Source organism: Scatophagus argus, chromosome 9 (genome assembly GCF_020382885.2).
Source record: "Scatophagus argus isolate fScaArg1 chromosome 9, fScaArg1.pri, whole genome shotgun sequence".
NCBI classification, from domain to species: Eukaryota; Metazoa; Chordata; class Actinopteri; family Scatophagidae; genus Scatophagus; species Scatophagus argus.
In genome coordinates this window covers 7,106,776-7,131,525 of record NC_058501.1, presented here as the reverse complement: position 1 = coordinate 7,131,525, position 24,750 = coordinate 7,106,776, and the positions used below count along the sequence as shown (strand labels likewise).

Genomic DNA, 24,750 nt, shown 5'->3' with positions numbered 1-24,750 from the left:
TCGAGGTGAACGGATTTCTTTGTGCTGCTCAAGCTATTGAAAAATTATGAAAAGCAATAGAAGCTACATGTCCTCAATTCTGCTGTTACTACACTGGATAATTCAACACATTGTCAGCAGTGTTCAGTGGCACTACTTTGTTATTCTTGAATATATATATATATATATATATATATATATAAATCCATTTTCCTTCATCGTACTGGGGGCAAATCAAACAAACTTCCCAGGCTACTGGGCTGGTGACCCTGTGAAATTAGGAAATGCCTACTCATGACCAACCTCAAATACATGTATGAGTTTCCAAGAAACCTCAATCAAAGATGCGGACACTATTTGTAGAAATTTTAGAGCTTTAACGCGGGAATATAATCTTATAATTCACAAGACAAAAGTAAAGATAAGAGCAACATAAAGTGCACGTTGTTTGTTTGTTTTTACTTTAGGTGAAGTCAGGAACATACTTCTAATATTGTTAATTATTAAACAATATTATATTAAAAGTATAATATTAAATATTGTATTAAATTAGTGTTAAAACAACTCTCATGAACATTTAAATCAGATATGCCAGGGCTGAAAACGACTATTCAAACAACTTTTATTCACTGTCACATGCAGGTGAGACAGGTCTGTATCTACTCTGTATACAATACATCCACATATGTGCACTTCTGTAGATTAAATTATTATCCAAACAGTTTTCATTCCAGCATTTTTTGTGCTGCCAAGGACTCTTGTACTGCTTTTACCACAACCATGTACATGCAGTGCATAATGACCCAACCTGTATATACACAGTGTGTCAGTACATTGCTGATATATGTAATGTGAAATCTTTTGGACTTTATCTGCATCCCTGTTTGTATCCTATATTATGAGCTACAATAAAATAAAATTCCTGCTTGATCATACTTGGTCAGTATAGCCTGGAATTACTTAAAAAATGATATCACACTCAGCTCCTGTAACTTATTTTCCTGAAGTCACTGTTTCCATCATAGGCCTAAATCAGCAGAATCTCTCCCCTGTTATTAGTTCAGCAAGTATCTATAAAGAAATGTGAAATTTTTTCATTTCAAAGAGGACATCATCACTGTTTTTCTACATACAGCCCAGGGAGAGAACGTCTAAACACATGTGACCTCTCAAGTTTGTATCCCAAGAGAGCAAATGGCGAGCTAGGACTTGTGGGAAATATCAGTAAGTTCGGAACTTGTTTATAACCGATCAAATTACAAACCTGCAGCCATTTATTGTACACACACTTAAAAAGGGATGCATGCAGTTTGAGTAAAAAGACACTGCTATACTCAAGAGCTCTATTCTGCTCTCTCTCTCTCTCTCTCTCTCTCTCTCTCTCACACACACACACACACACAGTCTCACCCGAATCGAAGGAGGGTGCAGAGAGCCAAGTTGAGCTGCACTCACAACACAGCTGGTTCTCCAAGGTCAATAAGAAACTTGGAGTGTTTATTTGTTCATGTGTTTTATTTGCTTTCTAATACAGCTGAGGCTCTGATTTGACAGATCTTCTTGAAAAGAACCATAGCGCTTCAACATCTAAAGCGCGTGGGAAATTTCCACGAACCAAAGAAGTTTTCTCTGTCCCTTTCTTCTTTTTTCCCTCTATTAAGATTTTCATAATTCATTACCAAGTTGACTATTTCCCCCTGGTGTCTCCATTTTCCCACTTTTCCCCATCAAGACAGCATAATAGTTGTACCCTAGCAGCTCACTAGGGTGATGCAGCAACAGCCTCCTACCCTCTGATGGCTCGACAGTAGGCCATTGTAAAGCTGAATCGCCGTGGATTTATGGCCATAGTCCTGGGTTCCCAGAATGCAATGTCACTCTGTCACACCGTCATCAATCTGCTGTCTCCGACTAAAGACAAAGAGGGAAAAAATCACCGCTGAAAAGTAGCACCACAGTCAGAGTGACACTTCTTTATGCATGATCTTATTTTTATCAGCTGCCTGTCTGTCATAGGTAAAATGTGCGGGAACAAAGAGCCCCATTTACTCAAGACGGTCTGGGTGCCGCCACATCAGACATCATCTATTGGTTCCAGATTGCACAATTAACAAGGGGCTGGTTGAGTGCCAAATGCGGCCATTGTAGCAAATTAATACATCCTTCGATGCCAAAGCATTTCAGGACATTTAATCTTCATTAAGCTGTATCTCTGGACCCCCTTTTCACACGTTAATATCCACTTATGTCATGGCGTAAAGCTTTAATATGAACAATGTCGGAAATGTATAATAATTTAAATGCTGTGAGATTTGGCGTGACTGACTGAAGGAACTTTCTGTCTCTGCTGCAGATCTAATCCTTCTTTCAACGGCTAACTTTGCTATTTTTCAGCTAAAGCAGATTTTCAACAACAAAAGCAGTCTGCCGACAGAGACTGAACACTGTTGTCCTCCCTTGCTCATAAACCCCTACCTTTCACAGTCATTTCCCATGATCTACACACACAGATATTGAACGCTATAAATCAGCTTCATAAAGGACCTCTGAGCGATTCTGTGACTTTTTGGGAAAATAAAAGAGAAAGAAACCTAAATCCTCGTGATTAATGTGCTCTCAAACCCTCTCATAACCATGGTAACCAGGGCAGTTTGCCATGCCATTTAGAGGATCGAGGCCGTGACATAGAAGTAGCATTTTTTCCACGTCTCTCACTGATGCACCGCCATTCAAAACAATTTAAAGTTTTTCAGTCTCCACTCTTGATTCAAGCAGGAAAACAAACAAAATATATTACGCTTGAGCCAAATCATGTTGCATAATATAATATAATAAACAGCAAACATCTTTACAATGATTCCACTTTGTCCACAAACTACTCTGTCCAACACAGAGCACATTCTGTGTCTCTGTCCTTAGGCACTACTCACAAACTTTCTGAAAGTGTTTCAGATCATAAAATAAAAAGCTTTGTGTCATACTACAGTCATAAAAATCATAATCTGTTGTAAGAAAAGAACATCAGTGTTGGATTTGATGCTGGTGATTCCTCTAAATGATCACAAACGCACAAGGCTAAAACAAATGTCTTCACATGGCATTCCAGAGCTGAGGTTTTGGGGGAAAATTTATTTTTTAAAAAAATGGAAAGACTAAGAGCCTTTTCACTGCAGGAAAATGCTATTGCAAGACACAGGAAGGTCAAGTATTGACACACAGATGGGGAGAATTCCCCTATTACTTTTTAAAACTAATTTTCCCATGGAGCTCGATAAAGTTTTGTCTTTTCTCAGAAAACTTATACTGAATTTTCACATTTATTCATTGACATTTTTAAAGGTAAAAAATAAGGAACAAATTGAAGAAAAAAGTAAAGACAAACCACTGAAAATCAATATTAGATAGTGGGTACTATATAAAAATACCAACAATCCTGCTTAACAAAATAAAAGCATAATTAAATAAAATGAGCTGTAATGAAATCAGACAATGAAGAGCAGTAGTATTTCTTCATTTTGCACACCAGATAAAGCTGGATATTTATGGCAAACAAATGCATGCTTTCAGGTAAAAACAAAAGAGGAAATACACACACAGTAAAGGAGGGCATGCCTTTTTAGATGTACATAAAATAGAATGGAGAGGGAAATTACAGGGTGTAGAGGCAGAAGTAAATGAGAAGTATGGACGTAAAATAAATACAGAGAAACTCACCCACTGTGACAGCGCTGCGATTATAAGTTTGCTGTTGATGCCTCCGATCCGTCAACTACCTGATGTGTGCCTCCTTTAATTTACTATGTCAGTAACACTGCCGTGGAAACCCGGCCAGCATGATATACAGAGACGCTTTGCATGGACTTCACTCCAAAGTGCCAATTCTTGAAAGTAAAAGGGAGAGGGGGAAAAAACATAAAGTTAATAAAAAGTGCCATTTCTAAATCACCTTACATGGCTTTGCAGCAACATGTAGCAGCTGCTTTGTCATTCTTAGGAGAGCTGGTGCTCACTTTGTGCCTTTTCATTTATGAGGCATCCACATTCTCCTCAAGTAATTAGTCAACACAGCCAGGGGTGGATGTGAATGCTGTTTGTTTTACGCTGTACCAACATTATTCTGTAGTTTGGGCAAAACAGTCATATTTAAGACAATCTTCAATCTTTAATCTTGTGCATAAAAGTGCTAAATCTACAAGATTCCTTTCTAATAATAAATTAGGCAGAGAAGCTACAAAGGAAAAGCATGCATTCATTAATGAGAACACATTCTTTCAGTCAAGAACTACCCAAAATAAGAAGTCAAATTTTGTAGTTGTTCACATAACTAGTCACAATTAAACAGACTGAAATTTGAAAGGCGTGCTTTAGCTCTATTAGAGCGAAGGACTTGACTGTGTTCTTAGACAAAAGGTCTTGACAGAAAGCGACAAAGTTCAGTTAAAGGAAGAGTGGAGAGGTGAGCATTGATTTTTAAGGACAGTATTTCAAACTGCACCCCAGAGTGCAAGGCAGGGCTCTCACACTGATGACACTAATTCTTCAGGGAAATTCATGTTAGTTGGTGTCTAGACATTTTATTAGTTGGCCAAAGCACCACAAGAATGGCTCCTATCTCCCTTTTTCAAACTCGGCTGCTTACTTAGAGGCTTACAGGTTTGAGCAAATTGACGTCTTTCAGCCACACCAGCCTTCTTTGTGGATTACACCAGTTTGACTTACTTTCTAACTGATATAATGTAAGTGGCATAGCAACAGCCACTGCAGGGAGATACATTAGGTCATTTTGTTGCTTGTTGTATGGTATAATGACAAATATACACTACTACTCATTTACATTTGTTAGATCCAAAAATGCATAGTCAAGACCTTTGCGGGTACCTCAATACTTAGTTTACAATAGTTTTCTACCAGTTCACCCGTACAGCTTGTAAATTTGACAATATACAGTGAGGTAGTTAGCTGCAGCCAATGTTTGGAGTTTTGTATAAAGCCTACAAGACCTTGTTTCATCAAAAGACTCACATCCTATATTTTAGATCAGAAGAAAATAGTTGGAGGCACTGATTATCCAGTCAGGTGCCATGAAACCACTGCAGAGGAAGAGGAAACAACAAGATGACATAATCGCCTGTGCAACCTCAAACAGTGGAAAACAATGTGGAAAATGTGATGGAAACTTTGTGTGTCAGTCTCCTCATTTCTCTGCAGTTGTTTTTTTTCATCTCTTCAGTGGAAGCTTGAGTGAGTGTGTGTGAAAATGTGCACAAAAATGGGCAGATGGAAATACACTCCTTTGTAAATTTTATAAATGTGTCTGGGAGAACTTGACCAATCATTTACTGTCGTGGCCTTCTCCCTCATTTGCTTGTGCAATCTTATCACAATACAAAGCAATGTCTACTTATGACCTCTTGTCACAGGGTGCATGTCTCTGGATTGTCAACAGTTCAATCCAAGTGTCACATTTTAGAGGGCTTAAAAGTTTAACATGCTTGAGCTTGTGAAACAAACTGGGCTTATGAAGCAAACTCGCTCTCTACATGTTTCAGCTGAAACTACCAAATTGTGATGTAAATCTTACATTCTGTACTTTTGAATTTCATTTCAGACAAACTGTTATACTTGCCCTGGAAACAAAACAAAACACTTAAGGAGTAAAAGATGCCCCTTCCCCCCAAGCAAACAAGGTTTCTTACCAATGTTTACAGCAAACTGGTTCATAGGCCGACTTTTATTTACACTGAATCAGAGTTACACTTTATACAGACAAACTGTACCTCAATAAATGCATTTGTATCTTTTTAATTTTAGTCTTCAAATCTGATGCTCTGTTTCTCTCTCTCTCTCTCTCTCTATCCCTTGCACACACACACACACACACACACACACACACACACACACACACATACGCATGCATGTACGCACTCATACTCAAGTTGATTAGCAGGGCTCCTGTGAGTGTGTGTCATGTTTTAGTGGAAAATTACAGCTCTTTCAACAATTCCTCAGTTGGAATCCCACTCTAAAGTGGATTTTATCTGCAAATCACAATTATTTTGTTCATGCTCTGTTTTAATGGGCACACCCGCTGGGCTGAAGAAGACACTTCTCTATTCATAAATGTATTACTGCTGGGGAATCATTAACTTATTGTTAGCGGCACAACTGATGGCTTATTGACATGACAACATTCAACCAACGCTTTTGTCTTTCAGCCCTACATCCATATCACTGAAACGATGTCATCTACCCCATTTCCACCACTCCCCTTGTGTGTTTGAGCTTAGTGGAAGGCTTTTCAGTGACTGGGTAGAAAAAGTACCCAGCAAGAGATAAGTGTAGGCTGGCTTTCTGGAAAGTCTGAAGAGGATTGTTTTTCTTTTTTATGATGAAGAATAAGAAAAACAAAAAGCACCAGATTCCACAGTAAATAGGACAAGAGGGCGTGACATGATATTAGACGGAAATCACTGTTTGCTTAAAATGACACACTTCTTCCGTTATTGTTTCAAGAGAAGAGCGATGAAAGCCTAAAAAGTGGCAAAACACAAGAGAGACGCTAAATTCGAATGTGCGAATTTTCTGAGAAGTGAAGCTTCGACTGATATTTACGGGGGGGAGATGCAGGAGAGTCACAGAGTCAGACAGTTTGCACAGATGGTGGCCATCCTTGGTCAACATTCAAATAAAAAAACGGAATGAGCGTCTCCCCCTGTGTCCAGCTATTCCTCTCCCAGTGAATGCAGATGCAGATAAAAGGAGGGGGTGTAAAAGTGTTTAAGTAGGCAGAAGTTGTAAAGGAGAAAAAAAGCAGAATTGCTATTCACTGCTTGTGCAATCCTTTCTGCCTTGTTGAACTTTATTAAATTCTGTCGTTCTCTCCTTCCCGTCTGGCTCTCTTTGTCAGCTTCTTCTCATGCGTAACTCTTTTTTTTTTTTTTTTTTTTTTTTTTTAACGGAGGTGTTGTGGAGGGCATTCAGGCTGAAAGAATGTGTTGGTGATAATCATCCCACAGTTGTACCAATAAGAACCCCACTGAGATGAATCACTGTCAAAAATCTGGGGTGAGTGGAATAACTAAAAGTGCCGTGTCCACGCTGCACCTTTACTTGCTCGAATTCGCTGTTCATATCTGATTTTTGGGAGCGACTGTTTGCACCATATCTGATACTAATATGGATTTGCAACATTGTTGAAAGGCAGGTGTACACCCACTAAAACAGTAATGTGAATTCATCATATTTAAGGTATACACCATTAAGTTGTGAATGAATAGAGATTTTATCAAGATAAAGTAAAAAGAAAAGTAAAAAAAAAAAAAAAAAATCTTATTGACGTTCATAACAACACATATATCAGTCACATGAGCCAGCGTTTAGTTTTGTGCCACATATCCACTGCAAGAATCCAACCACAAAAAATCTGATCCAAGACACTTTGTGTCAATGTAACTTCAAGCAGTGTCAGCATAGTGATTTGGAAGTGAACTAGAAATATTTAAGATACACGGAAAAATATATTTGGACATTTACCCTGAATGGAACAGGTAAGAGTTGAATAAATGTGATTTAAATCAGCAGCAAAATATTAAAAAGTTCACATCTTTCTAACTGTACATGTAGGACAGAGAATGCTGACAATCTCTCCTATGTATGGCATTTATATTTTAATTTTCAGCTATTAGAGTTTTAGGAGAAATGTAATACCACCATCATAAGGAAGCATGTTTAAACACGTATGCAATATTCAGTGACAACATATTTGGTTACTTTTTTGTACTTTTATTTGTGCTCATATTTAGGACCCGACAGCACATGGTTAAAGTTAGGGAAAAATCACTTGGTTAAATATTTAAAAGTCAAAAGTGGCTTGAAGTATCACATTTAGCCACATTTTAGCAGAACCACTATCTTTCACTAACCAAATGCTTTTGTTACCTAAAGACAACAAACTGTAGGACTGAGGATGTGAACCCGGTCTTCAGAGTCCAGAGTCCTGTGCCTGGCCAGCGTCCACCCTGACCACCTCATTGTACATTACAAATTACGTGCTGAAACAAACATAGCACAAAACATAATCCAAGAAGCAATTATGTTTCAGTCCAAACATATTTGACAAAATAAATCAGTATAAATACAGACATTCAGGGTTTAGACTCTGCTTGTTAAGAGACGGTGCACTAATTCAAGTGAATGAAATCACAGTTTCATTAAACTATTTTCATGTTGCATGACAGGGTACCTGAACACCACTTTGAGAGATTGAGGATGCCTGTGTGAACTGCAACAGTTGTCTTTTTTTTCTCTCCCTTTCTAAGAGACAAGTTTGGTCTTGAAGTATGTCTGTATTCTGGGCATTCATTACAGCAGCTATGAAAGCCAGGCTAATGGATATGAAAGCCCAATCAATTGGCCAGGAAAGGCAGATTAGGGATGGATGAGTCACCATATTCCTCCTTCTTGACAACCATGTCATGCCTTTCAGCCTCTCCAGAGACTTTGCTGATTGATGCCTATCTTTCATCAGTCCAGCTTTAATCTGACATTCCACATCCTTTATAATCATATCAGCAGGAAATCTATATCACATCAGCCTCTCTCTCTCTCTTCCTGTCCCCAACCCATTGCTTTAATAAAATGGAATAAAAAAACTGACAGTTGTGAGAGATGTCATCATCTATTGAACACATTCTGAAAGAAAAAAAAATAACTATTGAGAGGAGGTAAAGACAAGAAAAGGCTGTTCCGTAAAACAAACAATGATTGTGAAGTGACATTTTGGGAAGAAGTGGCAGGCTCTCTCCTGGTGCCAGCCAAACAAACAAACAGAGGAGCGAGACAAAGTGCAATCACTGACCTTTGTTCAAAGAAGACATCTAATCTGTTTCCACTTTACTTAATTAGAAAAAGCAGAGGAATTTTTAATGTGCACAGTGTTAATGGGAAACAGCTCACAGGTGCTAATTAAAAAGAATAAAAAAAAACTGATCTCTTTGGTAACTTTGAGTCCATTAATCTATATATTCATCCATCACAAAGCTGGCAAACTTTTTTTCTAATCATATGTACGCTGTTTTTAAAGCCAAATAACCCAAATATTAAAAGACTCTTATGTTTGAACTCATGAATCAGATTTCAAACTCAGAAATGTTTATTTCTGTATATACCCATATTCGAACCATGAAATACAGGATCTGGCCTTTGTCAAACCTGAGAGCTTGGTCTTTACGGGTTCCACAGAGTTACCATGTGTGCCCTTGAGGTGGCAAATGCATTCATTTCCTCTCTGACTTCGCCTGGAGAAGGAGGCAGCGCTGAGCTGCCAAAACAGTGTTTCATGTCATGTAATCCACTAAGTGTTTGATGGACAGCAAGAGGCGGCCAACATCCAGATCCAGATTAAAGCTGCATTGTTAACAGTTACAAACTGGATAGGAATTAGATGCCTCTTTTGAAGTTACATATGAGTACAGACATCGTAGTAATATCATAAATACAGTAATGTAAGATGGCTTGTGCTGCACTCAAGTTTACTGCTGTTTAAACTCTTAGTATGTTAAAGAGTCCAATTCTGTACCTTCTGGTTCACTGTAGATTTAATTGACAGCTACAGTAACTAGACATTTTGGAGATTTAAATAGCCTACAATCCCATAATGATCTTATTAAACATCATGGCTTTAGTAGATTAAGCTAATCGACAGCATAACGAACAACAACAGTGAAACAGGAATAGCTCAGCATTGACGAGCAACAACTTTGAAATTCTGCTTACATAATAATACATCTGTAATAATAAGCCAATACCATGATTGATCTAACAAGGATATCAGACATGATGATGCTCACCTTTAATGCGAAAAATACATTTTGCAGATAACATTCCTGTGTGTCCTTGAAGATTTTGAGGACATACTTTCTCAATCAGTTTTTTTTTCTTTTTACTATGAATGAATGGATCCTATATGAGAACATTTTCAGTCAAGGATTTTTGTTATTAAATTTCTATAGATTTTTTCCAGTTTCTTTGTGTCAGGCTCCTGTTTGCATGTTGCTGTCAGTCAAATCTCACCCAGTCCAGATAAAACAGATTGTCACGTGTCATAGACATGAATATGTAATATTACTGTGCAATACTTAAAGATGGGAAACCATGTTTTCAGATTTCAAAATCTGATTGCAGAGCTTTTCCTTGTAAGAAAGTATTTTTACATTTCAAAATTGCTGCTTTTACTTTATGTAAAGCTTCTGAAAACTTTGATGAAATAAGTTGTTATATCGGCATGCTTTCATTCCTTTCTTAAAATACATGTCAGTTTAAAACAAACATCTATTTGCAGCTTTTCATTATCTTTGTTGTCCTTGTACCTTTGCTAGCTCTAATACCATGAATAACTTTTTTTTTTTTAAAGAAACATGTTACACTAGTTTTGTTTTCTTAATATTCACTCAAAGAAAATAGTCTGAGACAATAACGCACAGATTTCTGCTTCCTGTGTAATATACGACCCAGCAGCTGATGAGCTCAACCTCATGCTATGCACCCTTAACCACATTAAAGCCCCTCTTGTATGGGCAGTGTGTGGTCTGCCTCTCAGGGACGGCAGGGGACGCAGGAAACAAATTAGCTTTCTTGACCTTGGCCCAAGTTTCCCTTCCACCCTTCACCCCTCCTCCTTCCTGCCCTTCATCTGGCCACTTCAAGGGTCAGCTGGATGACAACACGCCTCTGTTGTCCTCCACAGTCAGGACATATTCAGATGAAAAGATCATACAAGCCTGACGTGCATCGTGGGAAATGAGGTCTATGAGCTCAGTTTATACATGAGGTCAACTGGATCTGGATGTGGTCAAAATGATTACCAGTCAAACAAACGTCAGGTTTACGATGCTGAGCAAAAAGAGCAAGTTTAAGTTAGAAATACAGGAAGACAGAAAAACATAGGTTTTGGGTCTCTCTAGTTTAACCAAAATGAAACAAGATCAAGGAGGGGTTAATATAAGGCGAAACATGAAGACAACTAAATTTCAGCATGGGATTAAACAGTGAAATCACTATTAGAAGGAACATTTCCTGACAACATGGAGCAGTCATTCACGCTTTTTCCACCCTCAGTTTCATTGTCAAGATTGCCATTTCACATATAAACACTCACACACACACACACACACACACTCTGCTACCCCCATGAATGAAAAGTAGGTTTTTCATGCTAATAATAAAATCTCAAAAGAAATGCAATTTTCACAGCCATGGCGGCCTCTGCCCGAGCCCAAAATGAGAGACCTTTGGCTATAGGAGTGAGAAGAATCCTTTCAATGATAGATATTGGATTGTAACACCAACAGGCAAATCTAATTCTCACAGTTCACGCGAAAGCACGTCTATGTGCATCAGTGTTGAGCCTGAGAGCAAAACTAACCTGGGGTGTCCAGGGGAGGGAAGTAGCAGCACTATATTAATGCCCATGTTCTTCATTGATCTACTAGGACTCCTTAATCTCATGGGCAGCATCCTCCTACGTATATTTCATAATGTGATACATTGTGCATCAATAACACTGGTAAGGGCCTATGCTTTCTCATGCTGGCTCACAGCATTTATTGATCCCACAGTGAAGCAAACATGTCTCTAACACATGGGCCTGTCACTCCGCGCAGATATAACAAAATTGTCAAGCCACGGTCCTCGTTATTACACACTCTAATGATGACAGGAATCAATAGTTAACATGACAAGATATCATCTGCAAAGTTAATAAATGTCTAGATGGAAATTGGGGAGGTTAAAAAAGGCACTTCTGTGTGGTTAAAGGAAAGCAAACACATGTTTGAGACATTTACCGCTCACCTCCTTAAACTCTCTGCTCTGGGGATTATTTATTTGCTGTATGATTCAACTGGTGTTCTGGGAATGGATGACAAAAAAATACATACAGTAAAATGACTCAGGAGCATGGCTTTGGCAGTGGACCAAGTTGACCATATCCTTATGACTAAACGGTAGCTTAAGCCAGAGCAATTTCCTCTGCATTTTCTGCAGGCAGCCATGTAAAAATGATTATAGGTGTGAGCTATGAGTAAGGTTCAGCCAAAATGGGTTTCTGAAAGCTGAAGCTACTGGATACTGGCTGCAGTTTTGTTCTTGCAGTTTGTGAGTTAAGATTCACATTTCTTTCGAAACAAATTGACCTGGACTGGTTATTGTTGGTGCTCCTCTATCTCATTTAAATTTATCTTGTTGATAATTTTTTTCACATTTAAATGTGTCTGATGCCTGGGGAAGGTCTATGACCAAAACACTATTGAAAATAAACTCAGTGGTGAAAGTGCGCATTAATTTAAACTTTTTCTTCAACATGATATAATTTTCCCATAAAGAAGTCTGTCAGATGTGCCATGAAAACCATTAAAAGCAGGAGCGGGAGAAAAAGTTACTAGTTTACTAAACACAGTAAAACTCAAAAGAAAATATATAAGAAAAACATGATTCATGTAAGCTGGTAAACCAAAGGCCACCAGTTGCTGATAACATTGACTGAAGTGTGTGTGTGTGTGTGTGTGTCTGTGTCTGTGCTTGGATTCCTCTTAAGTCAGATCACATGGCCGGCAGTCTGAGTCCAGACAGTAGGAAGTGAAAGTGCTACTGCAGCCACAACACAGGTCAGATCTCAAACATGGTTTTCCGCTGTACAGTGCAATCACTCTTCTCGTTTTACTCACAAAACTGCCGGAGATATTTTCAGACCAAGGACAGAGGATGAGCCCAGCTCTTAATGATGTAACAAGAGAACGATGGGAGGAATTCTAAATTTATAAACCTTATCACCAATTAAGTTTAATTTTAGTGACGTATTAATGCTTTTCTCACAAAACAAGTGATGGAGATAAGTTTAAAACACATAGCAGAGCATCACCTGTATTAAAGTCTTACCAGTGTCAGCATTTGTTTAAAAAAAAAAAAAAGTTACGTTTGTTCTAAATTGTTGAGTGTGTTTGTGTTATAAAAATACAAGAGACTGATGCTGTGCTCACTGTTGGATCTGAAGCTCTTATTGTTTTTCTGCAGTTTAATGAGCTGAACCTCAGAAGCGTTTTGGAGAAAAAAGGGACACACTACGGGTTACTCAGTTTGATTTTATTTTGTCATTGTGTCTGACATCGAAGGAGGGAGACAAGAGCAAACGTGAGGTTTGACAAAGACAGTGGCAGAAGTGTGGAAGTGTGAAAAATAAAGCAAAAGGGGAGACAGCTATTTGTGTGCAATGGAGAAAGACATAAAAAAAAAAACAGCCTCGCACTGAGATAGTTGCTCTAAATGAAATACCTGGAGATTGCATGTTGCTTTGCATTTGCAGGGGTATTCAATTTTAATTAGGGTTTTGGAGACATCTTTTATCAGACTGTCACTAATCTCTCTCTCCCTCCCACTCCTCTCTCAAACACACACACACACACACACACCCTCTCATCCCCACATTTGAAAATGCAAATACACAGCCACAAGAAAAATAAAAGACCAAAAAATGAAGAAAAAAAAAAGATTTTATGGAATAGTACCAACAATTGGTCTGATACACACATTATCACAAAGCAATGAATTGGGGACAAACCGTCGTCCCATTTCATTTTGGAGAAAAAAACCATTACCTCTACTTTTTAATTGCATTTTCTTTGGGGCAAAGGTGATAATTAATTTTGCTCAGGGAGACACAAAAGAACCAGTAACAATAAAATAATAAAAAAAAAGTTTAATAGTATTCTCGCCTTCAGTCTCAGAATAACTATTGAATTCTAACATGGTAACTCTATGAAAGCATATTGCGGGACAGGGCAAAAGCAAGTAACACACTATATTCTGCCGTGTTGTTCATGGACAAAGACCTGTTTATTTTGATTTAAATTTCAAAGCCAGAGTAAAGAGAGAGGAAAACACCCAAATCCCGGTGAAATTCTTGTAAATTAAAAGTTGGGCAATTACCTTCAAATAATCGGGTATACACACACACACACACACACACACAACCACACAAAATATAAAAACATGCCTCAGATGATCCTTCCCTCACATTACTTAATTTGATATAATTATTACACTGGCATCAACTTTATTAAACAAATTAAAATATTACAGGGGTTTATACACCCCGTGATGTTGTTTGAACATTTCTAATCATTTATTGAACACAAGCTCTGAACTAAAGTGCAAACTTTTTCAAATAAAACAAAAAAAAAACGTCATTACCCTTAAAATAAAGACAGGGTTCAAGCTATAAAATGTCTCCCCCCTCCCCCCTTATTTCTATCTGAGTGTGATGCGGTGCTAAGCCTGTCTCCCTCTCTTCATTCCCGGCCCTCTTCCATTGTTAGTCACCTTGTTTATTGGCTCGAGCAGCTGTGGCGTACTGGACATCATCTGAAACTACAAACGACAGGATGCAATAAGCTGGAGAATAGCAGCAATCTGAGGAAAGTTCTCCATTCACCAGAGCTCCCTAACTCTCTGTCTTCTTATCCTGGGCAGAAAATAAAAAAATCAATACGGGCTCACAGGGCTTGATAAAAGTGCCGGACAGGGAAAGAAGCTACACTGGATATAGTAAATTAAAGTGATCAAAATTTTCCAGTCGACTCAGCCCAAAGCCTACATAAACTAACAACCCTGTCTCCACAACTGTCTGTCATCCTCCTCACACACCATCTTCATTCTCTCCTTCAACTTCAGTTCATTACACTGCCTTTTCTTTTCTTGTTCTTATTTTTCATTTGTATGATCTTGATGTGAAAATGTTTATTAATGCTTAATGTAACAATATTATGGTTACATTTTTCTCGTGTTCATAGGGTTTGACAACAACTCCAACACAACAAACTGCTCCATGTGGTGGTGGTGCATTAGAAGGCACACGGGTGTAGTACACCCGGACGCTCCACCACTGCTTTAATAGAATACTCACAATTTGAATATTTTGGTTGAAATTCACATAATTTTTTTAAATTATTGACGATCCAGTCATCATTAAATTGTATGTCATCTAATAGAGCCAATAAAGCAAATGAAATGGTTGTCAAATGACATTTAAGGTGTGTTGATTGATTCACAATGTCAACTTATGTAACATGCGAGAAAATATTCCACCTTAAAAGCTGGCGGTAGCTGCTGGTAGCCTTTGAGTGGCAGTCTTTCTCCAGCCTATAGCCTGCTAACATTGGCCTTGAAAGATCAAAACGCAGCCAAACATCCTTGCATTCATCACTCACTTTTTCTGACCATTTCCTTTCTTGCAAAGAAACTACTTTTAATCCTGTTAATTTGTAACTGACTGTGTACCCAAACCTGCCTGACAGAAGGACAAGTTACATTAACTTCAACTTTGCGCATGAAAGTATGTATACATATCATGTCAGGTGCGCTGCTACGACTCTGATTAGTTAAAAAAAAAATATTGTTGACAAGAGAACCAAAACAATAAGCTGAAAGATGCTGAAAGTAACACAAGCTAAAGCTCTGCAGGACTGAGGAAAACTGCAGTCAGCTTATTCTCTGTTGGTTTGTCATTGAAGCACCTTTCACATTCCACATAGTCATTTTTCCACTGTTACTGTTAAAATGTTAATTAGTGTAGTTTCAACTAGGCCTATAACAAATGGAGGCAAATTAAAACCTGGTAGCCTGGACAGTTGGTAGCTCCACTAACACACGGAGGTATTGCTAATTCTAGGGCTCCTCAAAATTAAGACCATAAATCGTGTTGCTTCTCATAAAAATCAGCAACTTGCTGCCTTCTTGCTCTCCCTATTCCTGAAAGAAATACATTTTTTTTTGTTTGTATTTCATCATTTCAATCTTTTCCCATCTCCCATTACCAGAGCACGTGATGTACACTGTAGCTTCCTAGTGTTTTGTTTGTCCCATAAAGTAATAAAGCTGATTTCCCAAAACCTGTGCGGTGTAAGTTCTCATTTCTTCATCTTAACCATATCAATAACGTCTCAAAATGAATGTTGTAATTTAATAACATAGAGTCAGTAATTTGTGAATGGGCACAGAAGACAAACTGAAAAATCATCACAGCTAATTTATTGCAATACATGCCTTCATATACTGTTAGAAGTGCGTCCAACCACACATACACTAATTCAATTACAGTAATGCCAGCAGCAGCTGACTCACTCTGCTAACACACACACACACACACACACACACACACACACACACACACACACACACACACACACACGCACACACTGTGCTAACCCTGCACAGGCCCCCCTTGGCACCTTGTCCACCTAACAGTAAGAAGGGATTAATAGGGATTGGCCAATCCAGTCCAGTCTCATGGTGTATGAGCTTTACCACAGAGCTAAGCTGATGTGCCAGCTCAACACTGATAACTGCAATTTGACGACTGTGCCGTACTGAGTGGGGAAACGTTCCACTTGCTGTCTCATTTCCATCTTCTTTTTAAAACTAAGATTGTGATTTTAGTTGAGGGATTCAGAGGCTTTCCACTTCAGTTTACTGTAAACTTTAACATAATTTCATCTGCCTTGTCCTGTATTGTTTGTGGTTAGAGCATCAACTAAATCTCATATATGAATTAAGGAAGATGTATTTACAGTTGAATAATGTTAGAACTTAACAGGTCACCAAAACAATTCACTGGGTGACGAACGCCATGTGCCACCCACGACTAACACCTAAGCTGCATAAACTGACCTCCGCTGTATGTTTATGTTTGTGTCTTCCTGTACGTGCCAGAGCATTGGTGGATGAGTGTGTCAGCTCAAAACACCAACCACCCGGGCCAGCATTTGCTGTGGCCTTATATCCTCTTGACCCAGGTTAGACAGCAGACAGCCTTGAGAAACTTAAATCCAGCCATAACCCTGAGCATCACGCACATGTCCTATTAGCTCACACCGCAGCCCGACTTTCCAGGGACCCATCGCGGCCTTCAGCCAAGATCCTGCACAGTCCCTACATTCTCCTCTTAAGAGAGTGTGCAACATAATACTAATGTCGAAAACACTTAAGGAACAGTACAGGATAAGGTTTCCTGAGATACACAAATAAAGGAAAAGAAAGGTGAAGTACTGTGGCTCCACTTCACTTCAAGTATACTTACGCTATGGTTATTTGAAGTTTAAAATATGTTTCATACTAACATAGTGGTCAAGCTTTTGACTGGAATTGTCTGATGAGTCTTGCTATGTATTATTCATCTATTTTAATTATTATGTTTAAATATATTGAAGTAATATTGAATAGAAACAAAAAAGATTACATTTTGGTGAATGTTTTTATTTAAGCAGGACAGGAACCACGGAAAGAGACAAGTCAACAGATTACAAGTCAAACGCACCAGTTCAAAGGAGGATTAACACGGGATCTTGTCTGTGTATGGGTCTTATTAATCTTGTGTTAGCCATGCAGATCCTGATGGTCAAATGCTGCCTGTCTGTTTCTATATTTATCTATTTTAATCTCTTTAAAAAGCAAAAGGATTCCAAATACAAATGCCACAAGAGTCAATCCAATTGAAAAACAGTTGGCAGTCCAGAGTTTAACACTTAAAACCTTAAGAAAAGATTACAGAGGGCCCATTGCGTGCATATTCGAGATGCAGTGATTTAAATGCATCACTCTGAAATCATTTGCCTAATTGTTTCTGTTAGAGTTGTGTAACCATTTAATTATAGGTCTTTACTGTACGCTGATGAGTAATTCAGAGAGCCCCAAACCCCAAGAAACCAAGCAACAGTGTGTATAAGAAACCTGTAACTACAAGTGTGTGCGAAGATTAGGATTAAGAGAAATAACCTGAAAAGCAAAGTGTGTTACAATGTCCAATAAACATAACATAACATATTTAAAATTATATATGTTACCCAAAGCACTTTGAAAGACCAATATGAGCTTTGTTTGCTCTGGTATTTCTTTATGTGTAATGAAACACATGATGTTAGTCTGTGATCTTCTGTATGCACAGTTTGCAGCAGCTGCTGCTGAAGCTTGTCCCTGCAAAGCATGATCGATGAGTATGTTGCCATGTAAACACACACATCCATACCTCCCCTACACATTGCACACACACACACACACAAAGCTTGATTTTGAATGGTCCTTAATCACAACTAAGCAATTGACTGATCAATGACAGATATGAGGAACAACTGTGGAATGCTAAGAGGACTACATTGGCTTTTATCAGTTTCTTTACTTTGGCCCATTTTTTATCACAGATTATATTTCTCTCAGTGTTAACAGGTTCCAAGTCCTGCCAAGGTATTAATTAAAATCTAAATACTAAATATTGATCGATACCTTATCAGCACATAGCAGTTGGTCCGCAGGCTATTGATCCAGTCTGTGATTTATTATCATATTTAAGAAAAATCATTTTATGTGATTATACGGGGTAATGGATTTTTAGCAAGGGGTATAATTCTTTTTTTTCTTTTATACTGTGTTTGTTATGTGGAAGGTGGAGCAGATTTCTCAATTGCATTCGGAGATCACTGATATCCTTTGTACTGCACCACCCGAGCCCCCCCCCACCTCCCTTTTCAGCCCTGCGTGGCCTGTGAAGGGCTAAAGCTTGTGTAAGAGAACGATCCCCGCTCTTGTCATTGGGAATAATGGCTATTGGGATTACCTCTTTAATCACAACAAAGATTAACAGATGGTATGAGAACAGTTATTAGCAAACATCTTGCACTCATCAAATCAATAAGATGATTTGTAATCAGCCTGTCGGTGCAAGTGAAAAGGGAGCCGGGGCTGTTCCCAGTGAAAGATCCTGGCAATCAGAGGCTACTGTGTAGCAATTACCTCTCCACAAAATAGGTGCTCTTCCTCCACTGGCTGGCAGTCCTCCAAAACACACACCAGACTGATAGCAACACAGGGCATTAACACAGTAAAACACAAAACACTGCATGGGTAACCTTGTATTTGATCAGGTGTTAGGTTGCTCCGTGATTTCATTTCACTTTGTGCCTTTTAATTTGGTGGATCTCACCGTGTACTTGAAGGAAAAAATCTAAATGTTTACATACGCTGTCTCTCACTACAAAAGACCATGTAGCTCATTAGCGGGTTACCATGAATAAGTCAGTGTAGGGACAAAGAGGGAAGAGCATAGAAACTATACAGAGCAGGGTTCACTGTGAAAATATTTCTCCCTGGAGACGGAGACAGAGAGAGAAAGACAGCGACTGAAGGACTGTAGACATACTGGTGCATCCTGTACTGTAAATGGGAGAATGTAAAAACTCTGGATATGTAAGGAGTAACTTCACTTTTTACTTCACACACACACACACACACACACAAATCTCCATTTAGAGAGTCTTTGCTTTGTTTTTCATTCATATTTCATGTAAGTGTCTGAAAGAATCTTGTGTGTGTGCAAGAGTGTGATTTTAAAATCTGTTTTCTTTTCTCAGCTTTGATTATTACATAATTACATGTAATATACATATAACATATCACCTATAATATTATGCTACTCGTCCAACTCACTTAAACATTAAAACACGTTTTCTTTCATTTTGTTTTGCACATCGAATAAAAACAAAAAATAAACTCAGGCCTACAACACCTGATCATGTGCAAACTCGGCCTTTGTCAAACTACAACAACCTACAACTTCTCTCTACCCACTTCCATTCCACGTCCAAGCCGAGGGTCCACCGCATTAAGTGGTATCCCGAGCCAATTACTCTGGAGTGGAAGTTGGTTATAAAACTCTCCCACAGCGACTCCACACCAGTGCTGACTTACTGACCACGAGCAGCTCCGTGCTGTGTTTGTAGCATGCAACTTATAAATTTAAGTCCATACAAATGTAAACTGCTCAAACTGAGATTGACTTGTAATATTGTCTAGATTGTATTTAAGATCAAATACATCCTCTAGTCTAGCCAAATGGTAGATGTGTTCATTTGACTCTAAAGTGTTGTATGAAGCCAAACTGTGTAAAACTAACAAGCTGCAGAGGCAACATGAGATCACACCAGAATGAAAAGTGAGACAGTGAGACAAAACACACTGCTTCTGAAACACACACAACCACCGTTCTGAACAGGTACAACACTTCCTTTCTGAAACCTTTCCATCCCAAAGGTTGCATCCTGATCCGCCTTCAGGATCCGTGCGTCGTACAGCTGTGAGTGTAAATGCAAACATAGCTCACTACATGATGGAGTGGGAGTGGGGAGGATGTGGTTTGAGAAAGGCCTGTCGACTCCACGACAGAAGTCAGAATCGGCCATTATAGCTTAATTTAGGGGCAAAACAATATCTATTTTACACCAGCTCAGCCTCAGATAACTGACTAAAAGGTATCAGTTTAACTCTAATTGCTGCTCTTAAAGCTTGCGGGCCTTTTGCAATCGACCTCACCTTGTTTGTATTGTGGCATCTTTGTAGCGGGAACAGCGAGATCAAACTGATGCTCTAAAAGATAGTGTTGACTGAAAGCAAGCAGTCGTTTAGGAGCAAATGCAGAGACACATTTCTGACCTTAGCGAGGTGTTGAATTTGTTAAAGCTTGTCTGACTTTCATTATCTGAGGAACCTTGTGAATACTGAACTGATTACTGTCTTAGTCTTTCGTTTTCTGCTTTTTCTCTCATTTCAAATGGCGTCAAGTACACTCACATACAGGCGTCCACTTACCCTCCTGCACACACACACACACACACACACACACACACACACACACACACACACACACACTTCTAATGGCAATCCAATCACAGTATACTAACTTTCATTGTCTTCGAATCAAGGTGCCACATATATCTATCTTTGCCCTCCCTCCTGACACACACGTGAAAACATACACATACTACCACTACTGTCAGTAAGACAGCGTAGGTATGCACTTTCCATGATTAAGCAAGGCTAATGGTGCCAAAACAATGGCACTATGGAGTAACTGATGCTGTTTAAAAATTCAAAGGCCTCTATTGAACAGACAACGTGGCACACATATCACTGAGCCACGGATCCCTGCAGCCCACTGGTCTGGCTGCTGGTGGCTTTCAGGCACATGCATAGTACCCCACCCCCTCCGAGCAACACATCAGGACCTCCATGCAAACACAGATGGATCTCTGACCCACAGTTACATTGACAGACGGGAATTTAAAATTGCTCTAAAACATAGTTCTCCTGTGTTTCATAAAACATTCACCGAGACATGCATGCTTGCAGTCGTATAACTGCAGAAAGAGACACACAGGCACCTCTCCCCTCCCACACACACACACACATGCATACACACACATGCATACACGCACAGTCACTTGTCAAGTGGCTAATATCTTCCCAAGGTCAAACCTGACAAGGAATTCCAATGAGATTAAGTGTCGTCAGTGCGACTTTAGCCTCTTTCTGCTCATTGTTCTTGGAAATGGCATCAGAGCCACGGATGACCAAGGCCACGGAGCAGAAAAACCCCTTCTCTTCTCGTGTAGACCGAGTTCATATGTGAGATATTTGATACAGGCCCTCCAATTCAAACGTCAAAATGTAATAATGTTCTTCTTTATATCTATATCTAGGAGGGTTATGCCAATATGTTGGTCTGACTAGTGTGTCAGGATTTTAATAAATATCAGGTATCTGCCGACTGTGCTGTTAACTTCTGACTGTGACAGAATTTTTTTTGATTTGCTTGCAATTGTTTAACATGTCTTTCATCAGTTGATTTTTTATTTATGAGTCCCAGAGTTTCTCTGCTATAGATTAAGAGGGTCGTTCTTTATTTAAGAGCTGCTAATGCTCTATTTCAGTATTTTGGAATTATGTTAGGACTTTTAGGGTATCAGAAAATATAGTATTCCTGACTAATTAGGTTCTAAATTTTGATGCACTGTTTATAAAGTGAATATAATTATTTTCACACTTGCTGCACAGTATATCAAGTTTTCTTGAATCACATGCAGGCAGATCTTCATGTTTCCCTCCATATGAAGTAGCGTATCAGTCTGGCAGATAATCGGAGGGTGTTTTGTTTGTAGACTCTTCTAAGCACCAGCCTTGTCAATGTGTCAGCCAGCATTTGGTGCGCTGCCTTTCACACTGAATTTGACACGTAGTCCTTTGGTGGCGGCAATGAGCATTTTGTCATCTCTTTTTCGAGTGCCAAGTAGATGTCCAATTACACCCCAGCCACTAATTTAATTACAGTAGCAGATTGGTTGATTCAATTCATTTCAATTAGTCTTGACTGCACCAGTCAGATCAAATTTTACTCATCTCAGGTACAAACTGCCTGTCACATTTTATGCCAGCATAATAGGGAGGTTGTGATATGATAACTGAGAATGTATGGCTGGAGTTCACTGATGTCCACAGATCACACAGAGCCAAAAGCCTCCTAATCTCTGACTCTGCGATAAATGTCAGAGCAAAATATGTCAGTCCAGGATCCCAGCGACTTGCCACTTCGTAGAGTCACAGCTACTATAGTCATTACTTATGCATGATATCCACAGTTGTATCAAATTGTGTGTGTTTGTGTGTGTGCTTTACATATCCAGTTAATGGATGTGTAGCACCGAGCAAACATAGAAAACACGTCAAACAACCTATATAATACCATTCAGACATTCAGGTGCTGCAGTTTCACTCAGTGTCGACTAATGCTACGCACACTGAAAGTGTCTCCCTCCTGAATAGTTTCAGTAACACTTCATTGAAAGAACCGGCGATAGAAGACCAAGCACTAATAAAGTAAACCATGCCAACATTAACATTAATATTTATAAAAACAACGCTAGTGATCCTTTTTGAGTGATAAAATAATACAGTCTTGTATTAAAATAGCTCCCCTCAGTCTGTTTAAGAATAGAACATTACAGCAAGATAAGAAAAACAGACTATGTCAAGGCGATGAAAAGAAGTAATAACCTGATATATATATTTTTAACTGAACAGCACTTTACTGGGACACTACCATAACGAGCAGCACATGCCATGTGACATGTAACTAATCACAGAAATATTATAATGATAGATTAACACAGAATACAGTTTTGATGATCATTACAAACTCTATCAAGTACTGTAGACAAAAATTAAATTTCTGCATGAGCATTAAACAGCGAGCAAGTTGATGCTAAAGACATAAAATCCATAATAAGGTCACAAAAAAATATTTTTCCAGCTGGAGTGATGAAGGAATTTTACAATGCAGGAATAGAACAGATGAACTTCACTAAACGTAGGCCTCCACCCCTTATATATAAATTACCATATACTATGTAACATAAAGGATTAAGCAATGCCAGTAAATACTAATAAGATCACTCAGAGATCACTTGTCTTCAGAGATCGTGTCATTATGATCAGTCAGTGGCAGAAAAAAGTTACACCTCGTCTCTGATTGGTGCAGATCGAAGCCACAGCAGTATGCCATAGGCTGCCATAGGCTGCTACAGTAGTCTGCGGTGTGTGTAAATGCGTCTTGGCACCAGTTGCGGCGGCGCAAAGACGTCTGATTGGACGCTGACGCAAGGAACTCAGCTTTTCGGACTGAATTACTCTTAACGCTCTAATCACATGCTTTACAGTCTGAGCAGCGTATGTAAAATGCGACGCTCTCTCACACTTGTATTTAAACGTATGTAAATGACAAACGCGTTGTATTTCAATGACGCACAACGACAGGAAAACAATACGTTCAAACTGCGAGCGTCGTTTACCTCTTGGTGTCTCCCTGACGGTCCGGCCTCCCCTCACGGTATCCACAGTGAGAGACGGATAAGCTCCCGGCAGGCTGCAGAGTGTGAGGGAAAGAGAGAGGAGTTCTTACACAAGTGCAGTTCATGGTGCAGAGAGGGCCAGTGTGGAAGCCTAGTAGCCTTTTTCTTACCTTGCGACACAGATCCAGAAGGGGTGAAATGGGTAAAAATGGTTGTTTGGGTGATTACACGTTTCTTCTCTCTCACCCTCCCTCCTCCCTTCGTCCCTCGACACCCCTCCTCACCCCCACCCCCACCTCTCTCCTCCACAAGCAGCGCGCTCCCTCCTCTCTCTCGGTGAATGGGGAAGAGTGGCCCCGCCGCTGTAATAGCCGCTCTGGGGCTCCAGCTATGCACACAACGGCTCGTCCTTTAAGGTTAGAAGATACCTCTGAGACACACCCGGTACCAGCTGTGTCATAAAACAAACGTGTATTTTTTTGTTACCTCTCCGCTGCAATCAAAATTAAAGAGCTATTTAGCTGTTGTTATATTTACATTCAGCTTTTCTCCAAATTCATAGTCACTGTAGCTGATGGGGGGGGGGGGTCCACTCTCAGTTGTAGAAAATTATGTGAGGAGAGAATTGCAGGCTACGTGGAGCCTAAAACCAGACAGAAAACCTTTCTGTCAATCAAACATTTCACACCAAATTAATTACTTTCCCAGAAGCCCAAGCTGTTTGGCAATCCTGATCACAGTGGATCTTCCTCCCACTCTCTCTCCCTGTGTGTGCGTGCGTGTGTGTGTAGTCTATACCGGATTAAATGACACCTCGTCTTAAATGGCACCTTGCCTCGTTTCCCCTCTCCTTTCATCATCAGCAAAATAAAGATTAGGCCTACAGAGGAGATTGTAAAGGCTCGCCTTTAGAGGCGTACGGATCTTCATTCCTCCGCCTTTGTGATGATATTGATGATGATGATGGCCAAGTGGACAGTTTGATTTTTGTGTGGCGAGCTAGTTATAAAGAATCAATATTATATCAAGGGGGTAACTTTGGTGATAAAGG

General features: G+C 39.3%; 1 long non-coding RNA gene across 1 annotated transcript; it reads right to left on the bottom strand.

Annotated features, from left to right (window-relative positions):
* Nucleotides 1-218: 218 nt before the first annotated feature.
* LOC124065433 lies at nucleotides 219-24,006 on the bottom strand. The gene is made up of 4 exons (XR_006844402.1): nucleotides 23,870-24,006; nucleotides 23,700-23,773; nucleotides 3,694-3,860; nucleotides 219-1,890 (listed from the first exon to the last, which is right to left on the bottom strand). It is a non-coding gene; the product is annotated as an uncharacterized LOC124065433 (long non-coding RNA).
* Nucleotides 24,007-24,750: the final 744 nt, after the last annotated feature.